Here is a 23,552-nt window from a genome sequence, read left to right on the forward strand (position 1 = left end):
CTGCCCCGTTCACTGCTCCTGCCCCGTTCACTGCTCCTGCCCCGTTCACTGCTCCTGCCCCGTTCACCGCTCCTGCCCCGTTCACCGCTCCTGCCCCGTTCACCGCTCATGCCCCGTTCACCGCTCATGCCCCGTTCACCGCTCATGCCCCGTTCACTGCTCCTGCCCAGTTACCGCTGTTGCTCATGCCTAATCACCCTTCCTGCCCCGTTACCTCTCCTGCCCCGTTACTTCTCCTGCCCCGTTACCTCTCCTGCCCCGTTACCTCTCCTGCCCCGTTACCTCACCTGCCAGTCATGTCACCTGCCAGTCATGTCACCTGCCCGTCATGTCACCTGCCCGGGCACTTCTCCTGCCCGGTCACTTCTCCTTCCCGGTCACTTCTCCTGCCCCGTTCACCTCTCCTGCCCCGTTCACCTCTCCTGCCCCGTTCACCTCTCCTGCCCCGTTCACCTCTCCTGCCCCGTTCACCGCTCATGCCCCGTTCACCGCTCATGCCCCGTTCACTGCTCCTGCCCAGTTACCGCTGTTGCTCATGCCTAATCACCCTTCATGCCCCGTTACCTCTCCTGCCCCGTTACCTCTCCTGCCCCGTTACCTCTCCTGCCCCGTTACCTCTCCTGCCCCGTTACCTCACCTGCCCGTCATGTCACCTGCCCGGTCACTTCTCCAGCCCGTCACTTCTCCTGCCCGGTCACTTCTCCTGCCCGGTCACTTCTCCTGCCCGGTCACTTCTCCTGCCCCGTTCACCTCTCCTGCCCCGTTCACCTCTCCTGCCCCGTTCACCTCTCCTGCCCCGTTCACCTCTCCTGCCCCGTTCACCGCTCATGCCCCGTTCACCGCTCATGCCCCGTTCACTGCTCCTGCCCAGTTACCGCTGTTGCTCATGCCTAATCACCCTTCCTGCCCGGTTACCTCTCCTGCCCCGTTACCTCTCCTGCCCCGTTACCTCTCCTGCCCCGTTACCTCTCCTGCCCGTCATGTCACCTGCCCGTCATGTCACCTGCCCGTCATGTCACCTGCCCGGTCACTTCTCCAGCCCGGTCACCTCTCCAGCCCGGTCACCTCTCCTGCCCGGTCACCTCTCCTGCCCGGTCACCTCTCCTGCCCGGTCACCTCTCCTGTCCCGTCACTTCTCCTGTCCCGTCACTTCTCTTGTCCCGTCACTTCTCCTGTCCCGTCACTTCTCTTGTCCCGTCACTTCTCCTGTCCCGTCACTTCTCCTGTCCCGTCACTTCTCCTGTCCCGTCACTTCTCCTGTCCCGTCACTTCTCCTGGCCCGTCACTTCTCCTGGCCCGTCACTTCTCCTGGCCCGTCACTTCTGGCCCGTCACTTCTCCTGGCCCGTCACTTCTCCTGGCCCGTCACTTCTCCTGGCCCGTCACTTCTCCTGGCCCATCACTTCTCCTGGCCCGTCACTTCTCCTGTGGTTGCTTCTGCCCCGTTCACTGCTCCTGCCCCGTTCACTGTTCCTGCCCCGTTCACTGCTCCTGCCCCGTTCACTGCTCCTGCCCCGTTCACTGCACCTGCCCCGTTCACTGCTCTTGCCCCGTTCACTGCTCTTGCCCCGTTCACTGCTCCTGCCCCGTTCACTGCTCCTGCCCCGTTCACTGCTCCTGCCCCGTTCACTGCTCCTGCCCCGTTCACTGCTCTTGCCCCGTTCACTGCTCCTGCCCCGTTCACTGCTCCTGCCCCGTTCACTGCTCCTGCCCCGTTCACTGCTCCTGCCCCGTTCACTGCTCCTGCCCAGTTCACTGCTCCTGCCCTGTTCACTGCTCCTGCCCCGTTCACTGCTCCTGCCCCGTTCACTGCTCCTGCCCCGTTAACTGCTCCTGCCCCGTTCACTGCTCCTGCCCCGTTCACTGCTCCTGCCCCGTTCACTGCTCCTGCCCCGTTCACTGCTCCTGCCCCGTTCACTGCTCCTGCCCCGTTCACTGCTCCTGCCCCGTTCACTGCTCCTGCCCCGTTCACTGCTCCTGCCCCGTTCACTGCTCCTGCCCCGTTCACTGCTCCTGACCGTTCACCGCTCCTGCCCCATTACTTCTACTGCTTCGTCACTTCTCCTGCCCCGTCACCTCTCCTGTCCTCGCATCACCTGCCCGGTACTTCTTGTGCCCAGTCACCTCTCCTGTTGCCTCTCCTTCCCTTTCACTTCTCCTGCCCCATCACTTCTCCTGCCCCATCACTTCTCCTGTCCCGTCACTTCTCCTGTCCCGTCACTTCTCCTGGCCCGTCACTTCTCCTGGCCCGTCACTTCTCCTGGCCCGTCACTTCTCCTGGCCCGTCACTTCTCCTGGCCCGTCACTTCTCCTGGCCCGCCACTTCTCCTGGCCCGTCACTTTTCCTGCACGGTTGCTCCTGGCCCGTTCACTGCTCCTGCCCCGTTCACTGCTCCTGCCCCGTTCACTGCTCCTGCCCCGTTCACTGCTCCTGGCCCGTTCACTGCTCCTGCCCCGTTCACTGCTCCTGCCCCGTTCACTGCTCCTGCTCCGTTCACTACTCCTGCCCCGTTCACTGCTCCTGCCCCGTTCACTGCTCCTGCCCCGTTCACTGCTCCTGCCCCGTTCACTGCTCCTGCCCCGTTCACTGCTCCTGCCCCGTTCACTGCTCCTGCCCCGTTCGCTGCTCCTGCCCAGTTACCACTCCTGCCCCATTACTTCTACTGCTTCGTCACTTCTCCTGCCCCGTCACCTCTCCTGTCCTCGCATCACCTGCCTGTCATGTCACCTGCCCGGTACTTCTTGTGCCCAGTCACCTCTCCTGTTGCCTCTCCTTCCCTTTCACTTCTCCTGCCCCATCACTTCTCCTGCCCCATCACTTCTCCTGGCCCGTCACTTCTCCTGGCCCGTCACTTCTCCTGGCCCGTCACTTCTCCTGGCCCGTCACTTCTCCTGGCCCGTCACTTCTCCTGGCCCGTCACTTCTCCTGGCCCGTCACTTTTCCTGCACGGTTGCTCCTGGCCCGTTCACTGCTCCTGGCCCGTTCACTGCTCCTGCCCCGTTCACTGCTCCTGCCCCGTTCACTGCTCCTGCCCCGTTCACTGCTCCTGCCCCGTTCACTGCTCCTGCCCCGTTCACTGCTCCTGCCCCGTTCACTGCTCCTGCCCCGTTCACTGCTCCTGCCCCGTTCACTGCTCCTGCCCCGTTCGCTGCTCCTGCCCCGTTCGCTGCTCCTGCCCCGTTCGCTGCTCCTGCCCCATTCGCTGCTCCTGCCCCGTTCGCTGCTCCTGCCCCGTTCACTGCTCCTGCCCCGTTCACTGCTCTTGCCCCGTTCACTGCTCTTGCCCCGTTCACTGCTCTTGCCCCGTTCACTGCTCTTTCCCTGTTCACTGCTCTTTCCCTGTTCACTGCTCCTGCCCCGTTCACTGCTCCTGACCGTTCACCGCTCCTGCCCAGTTACCACTCCTGCCCCATTACTTCTACTGCTTCGTCACTTCTCCTGCCCCGTCACCTCTCCTGTCCTCGCATCACCTGCCTGTCATGTCACCTGCCCGTCACTTCTTGTGCCCAGTCACCTCACCTGTTGCCTCTCCTTCCCTTTCACTTCTCCTTCCCTTTCACTTATCCTGTCCCGTCACTTATCCTGTCCCGTCACTTATCCTGTCCCGTCACTTCTCCTGTCCCGTTCACTGCTCCTGCCCCGTTCACTGCTCCTGCCCCGTTCACTGCTCCTGCCCCGTTCACTGCTCCTGCCCCGTTCACTGCTCCTGCCCCGTCACCTCTTCTGCCCAGTCACCTCTCCTTTCCTGTTGCCTCTTGTGCCCTGTCACTTCTCCTGTCCCGTCACTTCTCCTGGCCCGTCACTTCTCCTGGCCCGTCACTTCTCCTGGCCCGTCACTTCTCCTGGCCCGTCACTTCTCCTGGCCCGTCACTTCTCCTGGCCCGTCACTTCTCCTGGCCCGTCACTTCTCCTGTGGTTGCTTCTGCCCCGTTCACTGCTCCTGCCCCGTTCACTGCTCCTGCCCCGTTCACTGTTCCTGCCCCGTTCACTGCTCCTGCCCCGTTCACTGTTCCTGCCCCGTTCACTGCTCCTGCCCCGTTCACTGCTCCTGCCCCGTTCACTGCACCTGCCCCGTTCACTGCACCTGCCCCGTTCACTGCTCTTGCCCCGTTCACTGCTCTTGCCCCGTTCACTGCTCTTGCCCCGTTCACTGCTCTTGCCCCGTTTACTGCTCCTGCCCCGTTCACTGCTCCTGCCCCGTTCACTGCTCCTGCCCCGTTCACTGCTCCTGCCCCGTTCACTGCTCCTGCCCCGTTCACTGCTCCTGCCCCGTTCACTGCTCCTGCCCCGTTCACTGCTCCTGCCCCGTTCACTGCTTCTGACCGTTCACCGCTCCTGCCCCATTACTTCTACTGCTTCGTCACTTCTCCTGCCCCGTCACCTCTCCTGTCCTCGCATCACCTGCCCGGTACTTCTTGTGCCCAGTCACCTCTCCTGTTGCCTCTCCTTCCCTTTCACTTCTCCTGCCCCATCACTTCTCCTGTCCCGTCACTTCTCCTGTCCCGTCACTTCTCCTGTCCCGTCACTTCTCCTGGCCCGTCACTTCTCCTGGCCCGTCACTTCTCCTGCTCCGTCACTTTTCCTGCACGGTTGCTCCTGGCCCGTTCACTGCTCCTGGCCCGTTCACTGCTCCTGCCCCGTTCACTGCTCCTGCCCCGTTCACTGCTCCTGCCCCGTTCACTGCTCCTGCCCCGTTCACTGCTCCTGCCCCGTTCACTGCTCCTGCCCCGTTCACTGCTCCTGCCCCGTTCACTGCTCCTGCCCCGTTCACTGCTCCTGCCCCGTTCGCTGCTCCTGCCCCGTTCGCTGCTCCTGCCCCGTTCGCTGCTCCTGCCCCGTTCGCTGCTCCTGCCCCGTTCGCTGCTCCTGCCCCGTTCGCTGCTCCTGCCCCGTTCGCTGCTCCTGCCCCGTTCGCTGCTCCTGCCCCGTTCGCTGCTCCTGCCCCGTTCGCTGCTCCTGCCCCGTTCGCTGCTCCTGCCCCGTTCGCTGCTCCTGCCCCGTTCGCTGCTCCTGCCCCGTTCGCTGCTCCTGCCCCGTTCACTGCTCCTGCCCCGTTCACTGCTCCTGCCCCGTTCACTGCTCCTGACCGTTCACCGCTCCTGCCCAGTTACCACTCCTGCCCCATTACTTCTACTGCTTCGTCACTTCTCCTGCCCCGTCACCTCTCCTGTCCTCGCATCACCTGCCTGTCATGTCACCTGCCCGTCACTTCTTGTGCCCAGTCACCTCTCCTGTTGCCTCTCCTTCCCTTTCACTTCTCCTTCCCTTTCACTTCTCCTGTCCCGTCACTTCTCCTATCCCGTCACTTATCCTGTCCCGTCACTTCTCCTGCCCCGTTCACTGCTCCTGCCCCATTCACTGCTCCTGCCCCGTTCACTGCTCCTGCCCCGTTCACTGCTCCTGCCCCGTTCACTGCTCCTGCCCCGTTCACTGCTCCTGCCCCGTCAACTCTTCTGCCCAGTCACCTCTCCTTTCCTGTTGCCTCTTGTGCCCCGTCACTGCTCCTCGCCCTTCACTTTTCCTGCCCCGTTCACTGCTCCTGCCCGTTCACTGCTCCTGCCCCGTTCACTGCTCCTGTTTGGTCAGCACTCCTGCCAGATCACCGCTCCAGCCCCATCACTTCTCTTGTCCCATCACTTCTCTTGACCCATCACTTCTCTTGTCCCATCACTTCTCTTGTCCCATCACTTCTCTTGTCCCATCACTTGTCTTGTCCCATCACTGCTCTTGTCCCATCACTGCTCTTGTCCCATCACTGCTCTTGTCCCATCACTGCTCTTGTCCCATCACTGCTCTTGTCCCATCACTGCTCTTGTCCCATCACTGCTCTTGTCCCATCACTGCTCTTGTCCCATCACTGCTCTTGTCCCATCACTTCTCCTGCCCCGTTCACTGCCCCTATCCGTTTACTGCTCCTGCCGGTTACCGCTCCTACCCATTCCTAATCACCGCTCCTGCCCCTTCACTTCTCCTGCCCCATCACCTCTCCTTTCCTGTCACCTCTCCTTTCCTGTCACTGCTCCTGCCCCGTCACTTCTCCTGCCCTGTCACTTCTCCTGCCCTGTCACTTCTCCTGCCCGTTACTTCACCTGCCCAGTCACCTCTCCTGCCCTATTACCTCTCCTTTCCTGTCGCCTCTTCTGTCCCGTCACTGCTCCTGCCAAGTTCACTCCGTGTACAACATTGACAAATTACACAAGGTGGCACATTCCCCACAGTACTCTGTTTGGGGAAAGCTCCTCTGTAATCACTAACTCCAATCTCTCTGGCACATGACATGCTAAAGGCAGACGGCGGGCGCATTGTCATTCGAAAGGGGGTAATCAGCCTTAATCGGAAACTAAAGTATTTTCAATCGGAAACTAAAGCATTTTCAATATTATATACAACAAAGCCATAGTTGTATGAATGTAGTATATTTACCTTTTCCAACCAACAACCTTTGACAAAGCCAATAGTCCTGGCTTGTTCTAGGTGTAATGTTACTTGTTGTATTATATATGTGGAGGCAATAACAGAAGCAGCAAAATACAAGTCGGGCAGCACATTACGCTGGGCACATATTTTTAGCATAAATGTTTTAAGCCACATCCTTAATTATATCGGCCACGTCCCTTTGAGAGCCCCCCAGTTTTTTCATCCCACTTAAAGCCCTGCCCCAATTGTGCTGTGAGTGATGGAAGATCATGAAAAGTTGGTTGTATAGGTGTCAAGGGGAATCATATTGTCAGAGCCACTGTTGTGTCACAACGAGAGATTCCCCAGCACACAGGCCCTTTACGAGGAGATACAAAGCTATACTGATCTGCGCTGCTTAACGATTTCAATCAGATCTGCAGCCATTGCAGTCTCAAACAAATTCAGCATAGAGGGAATTGAGACAAATAGTTTTTCTCAGTCTTTTTTTATTGTACTGGGTTGCCTTCCTGAGGAACAGTGCAAAAAATGTCAGTGCAGTGAAAAAAAAAATGTCTCCTTGAGTAACCCTATTCATCGAAAATGCATTTTTTTCAGGCCTTCTCACGTAAGATGACACAATCATTGTATTGTAATGTAATTGCATTTACATAGTGCTTACGAGGCGTCGAAGCGCTCTTTCAGGGAAAGCTCCTCTGTAATCACTAACTCCAATCTCACTGGCACATGACATGCTAAAGGCAGAGGGCGGGCGCATTGTCAATTGAAAGGGGGTAATCAGCCTCAATTGAGAGCTCAGGGAGGGGCTGCTGCAGGGCCTCAGTCTGTGGGAGTTCAGGGAGGGGCTGCTACAGCCTCTGGAGTTCAACAGAGAAGTGCGAGCAGCCCCTGAAAGCTGAAAGAAAAAAGTTATCGTTTTTATTAAGTAGGACTATTCTTGCCGTCCCGGGATGCTTTTTTGAAAGTAAGAAGTAGGGGAACGGACTGGAATAGTTTTTAGAAGTAGGGGCACAACGTGCCCTTCCGTCCCGCCCACTTCTACCACTGGATAGAGCCGAGTGTGGCTGAAGACTAAAATGCAGTGGCGAGTTTGAATCAAGGCTGGACCGCAGGGAGCAAGCCAAGCATAGATGACGACTGCAGTGAAGTGGCAGAGCTATTTGCATCAGACTTGAGTTGATAGAGCTGACTCAACTATGGTTCAGGTGCAATGAAAGTGCCGAGTATGAATCATGGCTGAAGTGTGTAATGTTAGAATTTGTGTGGTTCCAACATGTCCGAGACGGGAGGGGTGATGGCAAGCTTCCCCAGCACGGAATGGTGGTTGTTGCTGCTGTCACGTGCAGGGGGGACAGATAATAAGAGCTTAAAAACACTATTGTTTAGGAGAAGCCTGAGCATAGCATAACCGGCATGCTGCTCTTTGCTCTGACTTCGTTATGTTGTTGTCCTGTACCATCTTTTCCTGGCGCTTAGAGGCCTGCAGGTGATTAGGCGCGGTATAAAATTAAAATAATAATAACAATAACAATAATAGAAAAGGTTGAGGCCCGGGCTGCCCACACCCCACTTGCTGTGTGACAGTGAGGTTGTTTTGGGGACCCGGGACTCTTGGCGCCTTATTACACTGACCCTGATGCAACAGAGTGGGTGCAATGAAAGTGCAGAGTTTGAATTAGCGCAGAGGGGCAGAGCTTGGTCAGGGGCCAACCTGGGCCCCTGCACTGTCCTGTCTCATCCCCTCTGCTGTCCTGCCTTGCCTATACTGCCTGAACTGTGAAGTGCTGGGACGCTAGAGACAGTGGCTGCCCCCAAAGCGCTATACTCCTGAAGCCCCATTGCTGAGAAGCGCTGTGAATCCAGAGCCCCTTGCTGCCCTGAAGCGCGATATCCTGAAGCGCTGAGGTGCTAGAGATTATTGTACCCTGAAGAGCTGTGGCCCCAAGCGCTATCTCTGCTAAGCGCTGGCTCCCGGTATCCTGAGGCCGCTGAAGCGCTACTGCCCTTCGAGCACTCTGCTCCTCAAGGCGCTATGATTGTCAGCCTGTTGCCGGTGCCGCGCAGTGGTGGGCCTCGGAACCTTGCAATTCCCCCCCTCCCGCGCTATGCCTGAAGAGTGCTAGCGGCCCCACTCACCGCCGCGGTTCTTGCCACCTCACCGGAGCCCCAAACGCTGGTCGCGGCTGCTTCTGAAGCGCCAACCTCATCACTCCCCCTCGGCGGCCCCCGGGAGCCAGGAGAGGGCGGCCGCATTGTTGCACTGGGCCGCGCTAGGCCCTACTAGGCCTGAAGCCATCCTGCTATCCTCGCTTGACTGGGGGGTCGGAAGTGACTCCGCCCCGCCGCGCTCTGATTGGCTGCCGGCGCTGCACCCCCATTTGGTCTCCGGTTGCAGCCAGGCCCAGGAAAGTCCGGGACCGACTAAGGAACCAGCGCCAGCGCTCGAAGAGAGCGAGAACCCCCATCAGCCTCGGTAGGAGCGGTGGAACCGGGTGGGCCTCCCTGGATAGGCCCCCTTCCCTCCCGAGGCCTGCCGGAATCGTCATAAGGGCCTGGAATGGGCCGAAGAGTGGGGTAAACCCCCTGGGAGGAGGGCGGAAGGCCGGTGGAGGCCCGGAGTTCGCCCCTTCCTGGGAAAGACTTAAGACTGGGCCCCGTTGGCCCTATTTGGCCCCTCTTGAGTGCTGGAGCGGACCCAGGGCCCCTAGACACTGTGAGGGCCCTATGTGAAAAGAGTTAACCCCTGCCTAGAGTACAGTTAAGTGCCAGTCACTTTAGCCTTTTGCATGGCTTAGTTTGAATAAGATTAAATGCTCAACTGTGCTGGATGCATTGATTATCAGGGCCTCGTAAAAGGTTTAGTGAAGGGTAAAGCAGCGTTTATCCTTACCTGCTGCGCTGGTTATTACTGATGTGATGTTCTCCGTGGTTAAAGAGATGTTTACCCTGGCCTGAGGAAGTGCTGAGCTCTACTCAAAGTGATTACTGAGAGGTTTACTGCTAATTAATGAACCGTTTTACTCCAGCCACATGAAAGGTTAAGTTCTTGTTTAATAACCTGCGGATTTCTGACACAAGGAAATGTGTATTGCTAAGCAATGAAATGCTATTACCTAATGAAATGTTTTGATCCTGTCTAATGCAGTATTATCTGAAGGACCTACAGTTTTATTTACTTTTTTTTTTCTTTCTTCCAATTTGCCGAGATTACACATCATAACACATTTACTGTCCTACATTCTCCGCAGTTAATAAACAGTACCTTTTGTTTGCAATTACATTTCATTACATTAACTTTGTTTAGTTATGGCGCCGCCTCCTGGTTAAAGACAAACATAAGCTTATAAGAGAAAAAAAAATAACCAATATAATGAAGGAGATACCCCTAAAACGTGGGACCGACATATCCGGAAAAGTAGTTAATCTCCAGGCGCTGCTTCCATCTGAAAATGGGCTCCCATAGTCTTAGGCCTAGCTGCCTCCCTTTCCAGCCTTTTCGTGCATAAATGGGCTTTTCCAAGTTGTATGTCGCCAGAAGATTTGCCAACCATACTTGCATTGCTGGGGGGGTTTTATCCAGCCAAGCCCTGGCTATACTTAATCTGTACACTGCCATAGCGATAAACATAAATTCTCTATGGGGCTCATTTGCCTCTGGTCCTATCCCTAATAATATTCTCGTACGGTTAAGCGTTACTTGAATATCTAGGGATTGGTCTAGAAACTTATCTCTATCCCTAATTAGAGTGTGCAATTGAGGGCAGGTAGCAAAGTTATGTATCATATCTGCCTCTGCTGAATTACATCGTGGACATAATATACCCGTAGCACCACCCCATTTTGCTATTCTTGCTGGTGTAAAATACAATGAATATAGGGTTTTATAATGTTGTGATTGTAGGGGGGCAGAACAAAGAACTGTACGCCCCAAATCCAAGGACTCCTCAAACCAGCCTTCTTCTCCATTCAGTTTCTCTGCCCATTTCCTACTGTATTTCTCTCTATCATCAGCTTTTCCTTCTAAGAGACTTGCATAGAAACTACGGATAGTACAATCCCCCCCTAGCCTAATTTTCTCCAGTATATCTATTTTGGCAAAGCCCGCCGGTCCTCCCCGTTTAGTGTTTAAGAAGCTTCTCACTTGCAAATATTTAAAGTCCCTCCTATCTATTCCGAATTTATTTACCAAGTCTGAGAACTGCACGAGTCCCTCCGTATTCAACACGTCGCCGACCTGATGAATCCCCTTCTCTGCCCATCCTGCCATTACCATATCTGCAAAGACTGCTACTGGAAAGGACCTGTTTTTATACAGTCTGGTATACCAATTAAATCTCCCGAGGCCAGATCTTTTTAGAAAAGCATTCCAGACTTTGATGGCGGCCCCCACTGTCTTAAACGTTGTCCTTTTGTAGTATCCTAAGTCGATACAATTTAAAAAGTAGTTTTCCGCCTCCGCCCCTAGCACCGCAGTGTAGATTTTGGTGGAATAGCTCGTGATTCTTTGGTCGATGCCATCGCCACCCACCAACCCCTGCATATATTGTATGGCAGCTGCCCAGTAGTATAATCTAAAATCTGGTGCACCCCACCCCCACCCCCTTTCTCTTGGCAGGGATATGAACCTATAAGCTCTCCGAGTCTTTCACTGTGCCCATATGAATCTGTTTAGGATTGTCTCGAGTGCATTGAACCATCTATTTTCAAAAAATAACGGAATTGACCTAAAAAAATATAAAAACTTTGGCAATATTAACATCTTGATGACATTGGTACAGCCCACTAAAGATAAATGCAGATTGTTCATTCTCTCTAGGTCTAGCTTTACCCTATCCATTAGGGGGGGATATTACTCTGTACCACTGTATCTAAATCTGCTGAGATTGCCACTCCCAGGTATATTGCCGAATTTACCACCCTTTGATCGTTGCAGTCTACAAACCTATTGCCTACTACCTGAGTCTTAGTTCTATTTAAACTATATCCCGATACCTGCCCAAATTGCTGCGCCTCATATTCTATTTCGCCGATAGCTTCAGATGGGTTAGGTGTCAAAATGGCCACGTCGTCCGCGTAAGCCAACAACTTAACTTCACAACCGTTTTCTCTCATTGGGAGAATCCCAGACTTGCCTTCCAATCTCCGTAGAAAAGGGTCCAAATATATCGCAAACAGCAGGGGAGAGGATGGACCGCCTTGCCTAGTCCCTCTACATATCTTCACTGCTGCCGAGTGTCCCCTATTGACCCTCATCCTTGCCGTTGGCTCTTTGTAAAGGGTCTGAATAGCTTTTATATAGCCCTCTCCTATGCCACTCCATTTCAGTGCTTGCCACGGGTAATCCCAGGAGACCCTATCGAACGCCTTCTCAGCGTCTAGAAAAAGCGCTGCCATAGGGTCTCCCTGGGTACCTGCCGCATCGAACATTGTAATCAGCTGCCTCACATGTTGTGTAGTGCCCTTGCCAGGAATAAACCCATGTTGTATGGGACTTACCACCCCCTCTGTAATCCCAGCAATCCTCATAGCTAACATTTTGGAATACGTTTTGGCGTCGGCATTCATTAATGTGATCGGTCTGTAGGAGCCAGGTATAGTTGCTGGTTTCCCTTTTTTTAAAATCACAATAATGTCCGCTTCTACCCATGTTTCAGGTATTGACTCCCCCTTTTGTGCCTGCAGCATAACATTTAACATGTCTTCAGCAATGTCTCCTTGGAAGACCTTATAAAACTCCACCGGCAGCTGATCTGGGCCCGCTGCTTTGCCCGAAGGGAGGCTAACCAAGGCTAGCATAAATTCCTCAAGGCGGAAGGGAGAGTCTAGCCCCTCCTTTTGTTCCTCTGTGAGGAATGGCGGGGGAATATCCCTTAGGTAGCTGTCTATCTCTGCTAGTCCTCCTGTGTTACCACTGGCATATAGCTCCGTGTAAAACTGCCTAAAACCCTCCCTCACTGAATCCGCTTCGGAGACTGTACTACCCTGCTCATCCTCTATTTCTTTGATGTCTTCCGCCGCTAGCCTCTGCCTGGTTCTTATGGCTAGTATGTGGCCCACCCTTTCGCTTAGCTCGTATGTGGCCTCTTTTTTAATCAAGTAGTTCTCCGCTGCCTTCTTGGCAATATTTTCCATAGCTACTGCCCTAAGAGCTGTAATTTTCAGCAAATGCTGATCTAGGGGTAGGTGCTGCTGTATAGCTAACGCTAATTCATCCTCTTCCTTAAGAAGGTTTCTAGAAAGTTCCTCTATTCCATCTTTTTCCCTTTTCTGGCTGAAGAGTACAAAGCTCAATGTCTCGCCCCTGACTCCCGCTTTAAAGGCGTCCCATGCCACCCCCGGGGGAGCGGTTTCTCTATTGATCTCCCAGTAACTCTTAATCCATCCGCCCATGTGTCTTTTATATGTCTTGTCCTTCAATAGTGCTCTTTCGAATGTCCATTGGGTGGCCCTTCTTTGTGCCTGCCCTAGTCTAATCGTCAAAATTAATGTGCTATGATCAGAGATGATTCGGGGTTTCCTTTCTATTTGTACATCAGTCATCGGGGAGTTGGTGATCAAAAAATAGTCCAACCTAACCGAAAGTGCTCTATGTACCCTCTTCTTCCTCACTATATATTGACCCTGTTGGTGAAGAAAGATACTACTAGGGTCATGAATATTGAAGTTGCCACAGCATACTATAGGCTCTGGCCACTGTGCCAGCTCTGTATCTAAATATTGAAAGACCTCCGGGACATCCTCCGTTGACCCATAGATTGTGGCAAGTGTTAATTTATCTCCTTTAAATCCTATCTCCAATAGCACCCATCTGCCCCATAAATCCTCTTTCTTTCTTATCACCACCATATCATTCCTTCTCCCTAATACTGCCACCCCCCCTTGTTCTTACTGACTGGAGTTTGCCAGTACAGTAAACCCCAGATGGTCCAGGAGGTTTCCTCTTGATGCATCAATGTGTGTTTCCTGCAGGCAAACCAAATCCAGCCGTAGTGTTCTTAGTAATGCTGTGACCCTAACTGCCTGATTCATGAAGCCAAATTGCGCCCACAATAGCTGCGAAAATGCTATCGCGGGCGCAATTTCCCTAATCGGTATTCACCACGAAAATAGTGAATTCGCAAACACAGAATTGCGAAATCGCTAAAAGATTCGCAGAATCCCGGCAGTAGACCAATTGCGATTCGGAAATAGCGAGAAACCACGGAGTCTGCGAAATAAATAGCGAAATCGCAATATCCTCTCAATCGGGATTCATAAAAAATCGCTATTTGCGAAAAACCCCAAAATCGCTCTTTGCGAGGCGCAAATTAAGGACAACCCAAAGCAGGTGGTAACCATCAAAGCCATTGACATTTTTTTTTTTTTAAACCGTTGGCCAATCAGTAACTGGTGCAGGCCTGACCAAACACACTTAAGGAGAAGCTGCATCAGCAGAAGGAGTGACAAAATGCCAGGAATGTACATGGTGGTCAGGCGGCGAAGGCTACAGCGAGCAGCAAGGATGAGACGCAGAATCCAGGAAAGGATATTCCGCCATCGGGTCACCCTACTGAGCCAAACCAGAGAGCAAATATACGCAAAGTACCGGCTGAATGGGGCTATGATCATCAAGCTAATACAGGACCTTGACCCCATGATGCAGCACCCAACAAGGCGGACCAATGCCGTCCAAAACATGTCCAGGTATTGTGTAGCCTGCACCGCCTGGCCTCTGGGAGCTTCCAGGGGATAGTTGCGGTAGCTGGGGGGATATCCCAGCCCACCATGTCCCGCTGCCTACGTAGTTTCCTTGACGCAATGCTGACCCAGCTACACCACCACATCAAATTCCCCACCAGCCAACAGGAATTGGATTAGACCAAGCTACAATTCTACAATGTCGCCCGTTTCCCACACGTGATAGGATGTATTGACTGTACCCACGTCCACATTTGCCCACCAGCTGCAACGGAGTACATGTACCGCAATCGCAATACTTCACAAGACAGGTGGGGCCATGTACTACAGTCCTGATGTGTGCTACCGCATTGTGGCTGTGTGTGCAATACTACACAACATTGCTACCAAGCGCCAGATACCTGTCGACATCTCTGGCAGTGAATCGGAAGGGGATGACCGGCCACCTGCACATGCGCGCCATCCACGCGGGGAGAACCCAGCTGAAGGCCACAGACGCCTCAACCACATCACAATGAACACTTTCTAGTGCACCCTCTTCCCTCACCCAAAAAATCACAATTGCATGCAAAATGTAATAATGACAGAACGCCAATGTGTGATGCTATATTAAATAATATTGTTTGAATCACAATAATGGTGCAAGTTGCCATCCTTCCATTGCAAACAGTATTGCCCCATACTGCTGCGTCCAATACACAGGGCAGGCTTATGTTCAGCCTGTGCCTGTACAAGTACAGGTCAGTCAGGTGCGCCTCTGGCGCGAAGCACCCAAGCGCCTCTCCGGCTCCTCCTCAGCCTCCGCACGTGACCCTGCAGTGGCCCTGGTGCTACGTCTCAACGCCCCTACGTGTGAGGCAGAGTGGCTGCTCACACTTGAGGTGCCCTCGCTGGCATCGTCCCCCCGACAGTGGCAGGTAGAGCGGGATGAAGTGCCATCACGGCAGTGGTGAGGTGCTCTAGTACCCTGGCCACATCCTCGCAGCATTGAATGAGCTGCTGCTGCTGCGCCAGGGACCGGTGCGATAGCTGCGACGTGGCATTGCCGATGACATAGTTTGACGGAGTGTAAGCCGTCAGCCGCGTCAGTAGCTGACGGTGGCGGCGGCGGGCCGTGTTGCGCTGGGAAATCATAGCGGCGGTGTTGGCCTCCATGGCTGCAGTCATGCGGGCCATCCCCTCCCCCACACCTGCCATGGCTGCCGTCATGCGGTCCATCCGGTCCCCCACACCTGCCACATTGCGGCCAATGTTATACAGCTGCAACTGTATGGCCCCTTGCCGGCGTGCCTGCAGCTGGTGAATTCTTAGCATTCTACGTTCGATACTCATGCTCGGCAAGCGCTGTTGCATCCCCCTCCTGGCGCTGGGAGCATTGTTCTGCAGGCGAGCCCTGCCACGCCTGCTCTGCTGGCTGGCCACAGTGGGGGGCCGCTGTGTCACCGCTGTCGCTGGACCTGATGTGGATGCGCCAGCTGCTGGTGGAGTTGAGCTAGGCGTAGATGGTGCGCCAGACGGTGGAGGCACAGTTGTAGTGGGCCTGGCTGCAGGGGTTGGTGCTGCTGCAGACGGTGGAGGCACAGTTGTAGTGGGCCTGGCTGCAGGGGTTGGTGCTGCGGCAGACGGTGGAGGCACAGTTGTAGTGGGCCTGGCTGCAGGGATTGGTGCTGTGGCAGACGGTGGAGGCTGTGTTGGTAACGGCACCTCATCGTCCTCCAGTGCTTGCTCATCAATGAGCAGCCTCTCACTGTCGCTGCTGTCTGCGCCACCTGTGAGGAGAAGTGGATGTTCATTAGTTGCATGTATCTGTCACACGTGCAGTTGCTACATGCATGCTGGATGACCTTCCCTGACTGGCTATGGCATTGCGTACTTTGAACCTGTCTGGCTGCATTGGGGTACTTGTACATTGTGGCCACACTACATGTCCCACAATGCTTTAGGGCATTACCTAATGTGCACCAATGGCATGACTTTGGAACATTATGGGAGGCTATAGGGTCATGGCCATTCATAGGGGACAGGGTCGCAGTTGCATGCCACTTACCTTGGCTCTCTTGGGTGGGGCGGGATGAGTCCAATCGGGTGACTCCAATGCACGCCTCGGACTCCAGCGTGTCTTCGACGAGATCCTCCATGGGGGTGTTTGGAGAGACTGTCCGTCCTCCCCCTCCAGTGGCCAGTGACTCTCCCAGCCCCTCGGCTACCTTCTCCTTGGCACGACCTCGGAGGTCGTACCACCTTTTCTTTAGTTCATCAAGTGACCTGTCGACCACACCCACAGAGTTCACTGTGGCCGCTATCCCGACCCAGATCCTGCGCTTCTCTTGCTCGGGCACCCTCCTTGACTCTCTCCCGAACAGTTTGGAGTGGTTCGCCACCACCCCTTCGATTAGGTGATCCAACTCCTGTTCGGAAAACTTAAGTTTTCTCTTTCGCCCGGTGTTGCTGGGCCCAGGTACTGCCTCCTCAGCCATTGCTGCAGTGGAATTGGAAGTGGTAGTCCAAGTATGCAGGTGTCCTTGTAGGAGCTGACTCTGTTGCTGCCTCGAGGTGTGCTTCACTGTGGTGAATGGGGGTGGGAACTGGCTGCTTCCTGGTTGTGATGTCATCACTGTGCTCGAAATGCGACTTCCCGTTTTCCCTATCTCGCGATTTTGCGATCTCGCAATTAGCGATCTCGCAATTAGCGATCTCGCTATTTGCGATATCACAAATCCTACACGGATGTAGCCAAAATAGCGATTATTCTGCGATTTTGGATAATCGCAAACGCTTTTTGCGGCCGCGTGCGAATCGCATTTTTTTACCTCTAAAATTCATGAATACCGATCTGCGATTTTCAAATTGCGATTCGCAGTTAATCGCTATTTGAGAATCGCAGATTCCGATTTTCATGAATCAGTAGTCTTTTATTCGCATCATTAAGTCCGCATACATGGTGGAGAAGTGTGGCTCAGGGGTTAGAGGCGGCAGACCTGGAGCTTGAGTTCGGTCCGGGACCAGGGTTCAATTCCCCGCCTCGGCGGGTCTTGGGCTCAAAAATTCCGCGGACTCGTTAATTCTCGCTCCGGTGCCTTCTCAGCTCACGGGTTCACACTCTGCGACTCTGGGCAATAGCTTGCTTAATCTCCACAACGGCCCCTCGCGGCGGGATGCCTGGCTTTCACCTTGTGGATACCCTTCCAGGGCTATCTCACAGGGGAATACCAGGACGGGTTCCCTATGCAAGCGCCGAGATGCCCCAGGGTAATCGCGCGCTATATAAGACTTCATACTTTACTTACTTTACTTTACATTGATTGTATCTATCCTACAGGTCAGTAAAATACATCAAAGATCTTGCCCATCATAGAAAACCATTCATAAAACATTTCTTGATACTTGTACTGACAGATAGTTACAATTCCAGAGAATAAATAAGCTGTGCCATACTGCTTTCATTGTTTTGTCTTTAAACTGCTGTCTCCGGGGAGGAGCTTCGCGGGCAAGCAAGATGGCCGCGTAAACTCGGAGCTTCGGAGACCCTACGACCCTCCGCATAAATCCTGTCTGAAATCCTGATCCACGACGGTGGACTACTGTTGGTGAACGGTTGTGGAGACAGGACCTGCTGTCCGATTCTAAATCCGACACTCCTGGACGGAGTTACGTCGTGCTGAAGATCCGTGCCAGGGACGGGCTATTGTCTCTGTGGTGGCTGACGACGACGACACCGTAACGCATGAACGAAATGCTATGTGAGTGACTGCTATGCTGGCCCTACGGAGCACGCGGAGTTGCGGAGTGAACGGTCGCTGAGAAACTATCGGTGGCTGCTTTACTTTGTGATTGCTTTGCTTAGCCGGAGAGGCCTTGGTGTACCACCCTTTGTTCACCTCCCCGGCTCCATCATGGCGGGCAGGGGCGAACCAGACAGGACGGCGAATCGAGTTAGTAGGAAGACTACTCTTTCCCAGTCGAATAAGATTGATCGCTATGCCCAGCAAAGGACTTCACCGGGTGCGGCTACCCGGCCAAAGGACGCTCATCGGGAGGGATCGCCAGACACGTCGGACCCGACACTTCGGGATGTTATGAGCGCCATAACTGGCATCAAGACGGAGATGCACAAACAGCATGAGGTCCTGACGCATAAAGTTGACACTCTGGCGATCGAAATTAACCTGATTAGAGCTGACCTGGGCAAGACCAACGACAGGGTCAAAACGTTGGACATTAAAACTGCGAGCCTCACAACTGATGTCTTGGACCTGCAGACGGAGGTCCGCGACTTGAGGTCGGCCAACGAACTCTTCTCGAGGCGACTGGAAGATTTTGAGGGACGTGCCAGGCGGCAGAACGTTCGAATCACCGGCGTACCGGAAGGGGCAGAGGACTCGGCCACTGATCTTTTTGTAGAGGACTTGGTACAAACTCATCTGGCCCCAGCGGACCTCAGTCGTTTCTTCTCAGTGGAGCGGGCCCATAGAATGCCCGGGGGGCGCCCCAAACTGGGTGCCACGCCGAGACCCATTATAGCACGGCTGTTCAACTTCAGCGATCGGGACTTTATCCTGCAAGCCTTGAGATGGAACGGGCCCCTCAAATTTCAGAATGCGGACATCAACTTTTACCCGGACTTCACTCGGGCGGTTCAGCGACAGCATCAAAGTTTCGCGGGAGTGAAGAGGCGTCTTAGAGACCTTGGGATGAAGTACTCAATGATGTTCCCTGCGAAACTACGCATTGAACACGACGGCCGTGCTATGTTTTTTGACCTGCCTGAAGTGGTGAGCGACTGGTTGGACACTTTGCCGCACAGACACGATGAACGAGAGGAACACTCGGAGGGCGCCTCGGGAGGCCCTGAGCAGCAAGAATAGAACTCACTTTCATGACTTTGTCGGACGGTGGCCCTGTTGACAACAACCATTGTTATACTGCTGCACTTTACGATGTATATCCTTCTTTTCGTTCTGGAGGGTGGCGGGGGGGCCTGTGAGATCTCCTTTCTCCTCTAGGGTTCTTTTTGTAGTGTAGTTAATGGGGCGACAGGCACACTGCTGGTTGGGGGGGCTTTTTAGTCTGATGCAGGGGTGCAGGGTGGGGGGAGGTTTGATTGTTGGTATGGTGTTTTTTCCTTCTTTCTCTTTCTCTTCCTCAAGGCAATTCAAAGACTGTGATATTCCTGTTTGTGTAACTAGGTGGCCTGCCGGGGACGGAAAGGGCCCACGATTTGACGATGGGGGGTAGGAAACTAAAAGTGCTGTGTTGGAATGTTAATGGTTTGGGCGACCGTATTAAGAGAGGGGTGGTTTTACAACTGTTCAAGAGAAGTATGCCCGACGTTATTCTGCTACAAGAGACACACTTGGTGGGAAATACGTGCCGGGCGCTCAACAGGAAGGGATTCAAGATGGTGGCACTTTCAGGGTTCTCCTCGGGATCCCGGGGGGCGGGGATCATGGTGCGTGTGTCTCTCCCCCTTGAGATTAACTCTAGCATTGTTGATGAGAGAGGGCAGTACGTTGCTGTCTCGGGGAGATGGGAGGGACGGTCTCTGGTTCTGGTTTCGGTTTACGTCCCCCCTGGGTTGAAAAACAACACGTTTCAGGACCTTGGAGGCGCCATCTTGGGTCTACCCGAGGGGCTACTTATTGTGGGGGGGCAACTTCAACTCGGTCTGCTGGGGCACCTTGGATAGACATCCATCCAGAGATCTCCGAAGTTCGCAATCCTGGCTACCCGATTTTCTGGACACCATGGGACTGACTGACTGCTAGAGGCTCATGCATCCTACCCAGCGTCAATATTCGTTCCACTCGGGGGCACATGGTAGTCTTTCTAGAATCGACTATGTACTGACTCTAGCGGCCCATGCGTCCGCAGTCTCTGAGGCCCGATTGCTGGCGAGGGGCATTTCGGACCATTCCCCGGTCTGGGTGTCCTTCGACTTCGACATTGTGGCAACCGACCGGATGGTCGCGATCAATCCATGGTACTTCCGCAGCCCAAAGACTCGTGGACTCATGGCCAAGGCTATTGAGCTCTACTTTCGGAGGCATTCAAGACGGTCTTAAGGGGAGAGGCGTTCTCCCTCATTGCTGACGTTCAGAGACGTAGAGATGCGGATGTGGTGCATATCGAAACCGAGATTAGAGATCTGGACTCCCGACTGGAGGTCGGCCCGACACCGGAGCTACTCCATGCTCTCTCACTTAAACAGTCCGAATACCGAGCTACTCTTACTGACGCTGCTAAGGTCATGGGTAGAGAGCAACAGGGCAGCATCTATGATGTCGATGATAAGGCGGGCAAGATCATAGCTTGGCTGGACAAAAAAGAAAGAGCCAACCGGGTGGTCCCAGAAGTGTTGGGGGAGGACGGCTTGACTATCACCGATCCGAAGGCCATAGTCGAGACGTTCGCAGACTACTTTGAGGCCATTTACAACTCGGTCTCTGACCAATCCGAGACCGATTCCGGGGAGCTTTTGGCGGAGGTGGACCTCCCGTGTCTGTCGGAGGAGGACCGGGATAATTTGGATAGGGAAATATCCGCAGACGAGATAGCCCTCACCATTCGCTCCCTTAGGTCCGGTTAGGCACCCGGCCCCAATGGTATACCAGTGGAACTTTATAAGATCAAACCCGATGTCATCGCCCCGCCCCTGCGGAACATGTTTCTGGAGGCGCGGGAGAAGGGCATGCTTCCCCACGACCAGAGACTGGCCACCATTGTGGTCATTCATAAGGAAGGGAAACCCAGAGATCTGTGCCGGTCATATCGTCCCATTTCTCTGCTGAATGCTGAGCCTAAGATCCTGGCTAAATTGCTGGCCAACCGTTTGATTGGCGCGATTGGCGACTTAGTGCACCCGGACCAGTCGGGCTTTATTCCACACCGCAACACTGCCCTTAACCTACGGAGACTCCATGGAGCCCTTGCTAGGGCCCACACGCTCAGAGAACCAGCCGTCCTGGCGTCCCTGGATGCCACGATGGCGTTTGACTCCCTTGAATGGAACTACCTGTGGGCAGTGTTAGCGAAGTTCGGATTTGGTGCGGAATTCGTAGGGTGGGTTAAGCTTCTGTATGCCGGCCCGCTGGCCAATGTAACGGTCAATGGTTGTGTTTCCACGTCCTATGTTCTCCACAGAGGCACCAGGCAGGGTTGCCCCCTGTCTCCCCTGTTGTTTGCATTGGCACTTGAACCGTTGGCCGCGTGGCTACGGCACCACCCAGATATAAACGGGATACGGTGGTCCCCTGGATTCGAGGACCGAGTGTCGCTATACGCTGACGACATTTTGCTGTATCTCACCTCTCCTTGTAAGTCGCTTATTGTGGTGTGTGATGTGCTCCGTCTCTTTGGCCGGCATTCCGGCCTGGTTATTAACTGGTCGAAGTCGCACCTGTACGTGCTGAGAGGAGGGACGCCTCGACTTCCAAGGGACTGTGGCATACAGGTTGCGAGACAGGGTTTTAAATACTTGGGGATCTACATTTCAACGGACCCCAAGATGCGCTATATGAATAACTTGCTTCCCCCTCTCGTCCGTCTCCGACGTGACGTAGAGGGTTGGCGTAGACTCCCGCTCTCCCTCCCTGGGCGAGCGGCATTGTTTAAAATGATGTCCCTGCCCAGATTCCTGTACGCTCTACAAAATACCCAAGATCCGGTTCCAGCCAGTTAATTTAGGGAGATCGAGGGCTTGCAACGTGCCCTGCTCTGGGACGGTAGGCCACGCATAGCCATTACGAAGCTTACGCTCCCGTGGTATGACGGAGGTATAGCATTGCCTGACATCCGAAGATATTATTGGGCCTCCCAGTTGGCGGCCCTTAATCACGGTCTCTACGGTCCAGCAGAAAGCCCAGGCTATGCCATGGATCGGTGGCTCCTGGACGATGGGAAGTACCACAGGGCGTTGTACTCAAGATCTCTGGATGGTCGAATGTCGAGGCCAACGAAGACAGCGGTGCACATATGGAGGGCGATCACGAAGTCACAGGGGTGGAGGGACAGACTCACGATGGCAACCCCTCTCTACGATTCTGAAATACTGGGTAAACTGTGGCACACTAAGGGATTCGACAAGTGGGACATGATAGGCATCTCCAAGGTGGAAGATATGATAGTGAGAGGGGAGATAAAATCATTTGCTTTATTACAGACGGAGTTCCAGCTGGGCGGAACGGAATATTTCCGGTACGCCCAGCTCCGACATGCACTTCTGGCAGTTATGCCAGATGGTGAGAGAATCCCTGAATACTCCCCCTTGGAAGATAGGGTGCTGGACGGTCATATGCCTGATAGCGCTATTTCCCTAATTTATAAAAAACTGATCAATGTCCGTACTGACCTCCTCCTGGGGGTGAGAGACCAGTGGGTGCGGGATGGGATAGAGCTCGATGACGAAGATTGGCAATGTGCGGTGTCCTCCCCCAAGGAAGTTGCTATCCCTGCCAGGCTGCGGTTGGTACAATTAAAAATTCTTCACAGAGTTTACGTCACGGGTCCCAGGTTGATACACATGGGTCATTCAGTGGATGGATTTTGTAGGCGTTGATGTGGCGCCTTAGCCACCTTCATGCACATTTTCTGGGAGTGTAGTGCAATAGCCTCCTACTGGAGGCGGTTGCACATGATCATGAGTGAGGTTACCGGGGTAGAGGTTCAGGCGGAGGCTTGGCGCTGCCTCCTGAATGTCTGGGGCCCAACTGATTATAACAATGCGCAAACCCAATGGGTTACCCTAGGAAATATGGTTGCGAAACGGGACATTGCACAGATGTGGGGCGCCGCAACAGCCCCAAAGGTGGTACAGTGGAAGGCCAACATGGATTGGTGTATGTTCAGAGAGAAGACGGTGTACGTGGCCTGGGGTAAACCCAAAAAATGGCAGAAGATATGGGGGGCCTGGAATGAGTATAGGGGTGACATCTGCATACCACCTGACACCGCCCCACTGGAGGAACGTTTGACCCCATAATCTATAACTCCAACACACGTTTAGATTGCATAGCCATCCTGTGTTCCCCCCCACCCCCCCCTATGGTCCTACACATGAGTACTGTTTTTGATTGTTATTGTGGTTATTGGGCCTAGCCGACTCCGGGATCGGGCTCTGTTGCACTACTGTTTCAATTGCCTTGTTTCTTAGCACTAGTTCTGGTGCTTTCCTTTCTTATACTTGTTACTCGTTAAAAAACAGAAAATCTCAACCTTGATACGTACTGGTAACTTGCTCCTTGTACACTGGCCTTCTGGTTAATGATATGCTGCCTGACCTCCGGGATGTATGGCTAAATAGCTGTGTGCACTGATTTTATTGCATTTCTTATATAGCGCCAGAATCGACCCCCGAAGGGGTATCTCCGCGCTTGCCTTGGGAACCCGTCCTGGTTTTTCCCTGTGAGATAGCCCCTACAGAGCATCCCCAAGGTGAAAGCCAGGCATCCCGCCGCGGGGGG

General features: G+C 54.0%; 1 protein-coding gene across 1 annotated transcript in view; it reads left to right on the forward strand.

Annotated features, from left to right (window-relative positions):
• Positions 1-23,552, forward strand: part of LOC147717722 (E3 ubiquitin-protein ligase TRIM39-like) — a 254,681-nt gene that overhangs the window by 141,167 nt on the left and 89,962 nt on the right. The gene's annotated exons all lie outside the window — the stretch shown is intronic.

The sequence above is a fragment of the Lissotriton vulgaris genome, chromosome 5 (genome assembly GCF_964263255.1).
Source record: "Lissotriton vulgaris chromosome 5, aLisVul1.2, whole genome shotgun sequence".
Taxonomy (NCBI): Eukaryota; Metazoa; Chordata; class Amphibia; order Caudata; family Salamandridae; genus Lissotriton; species Lissotriton vulgaris.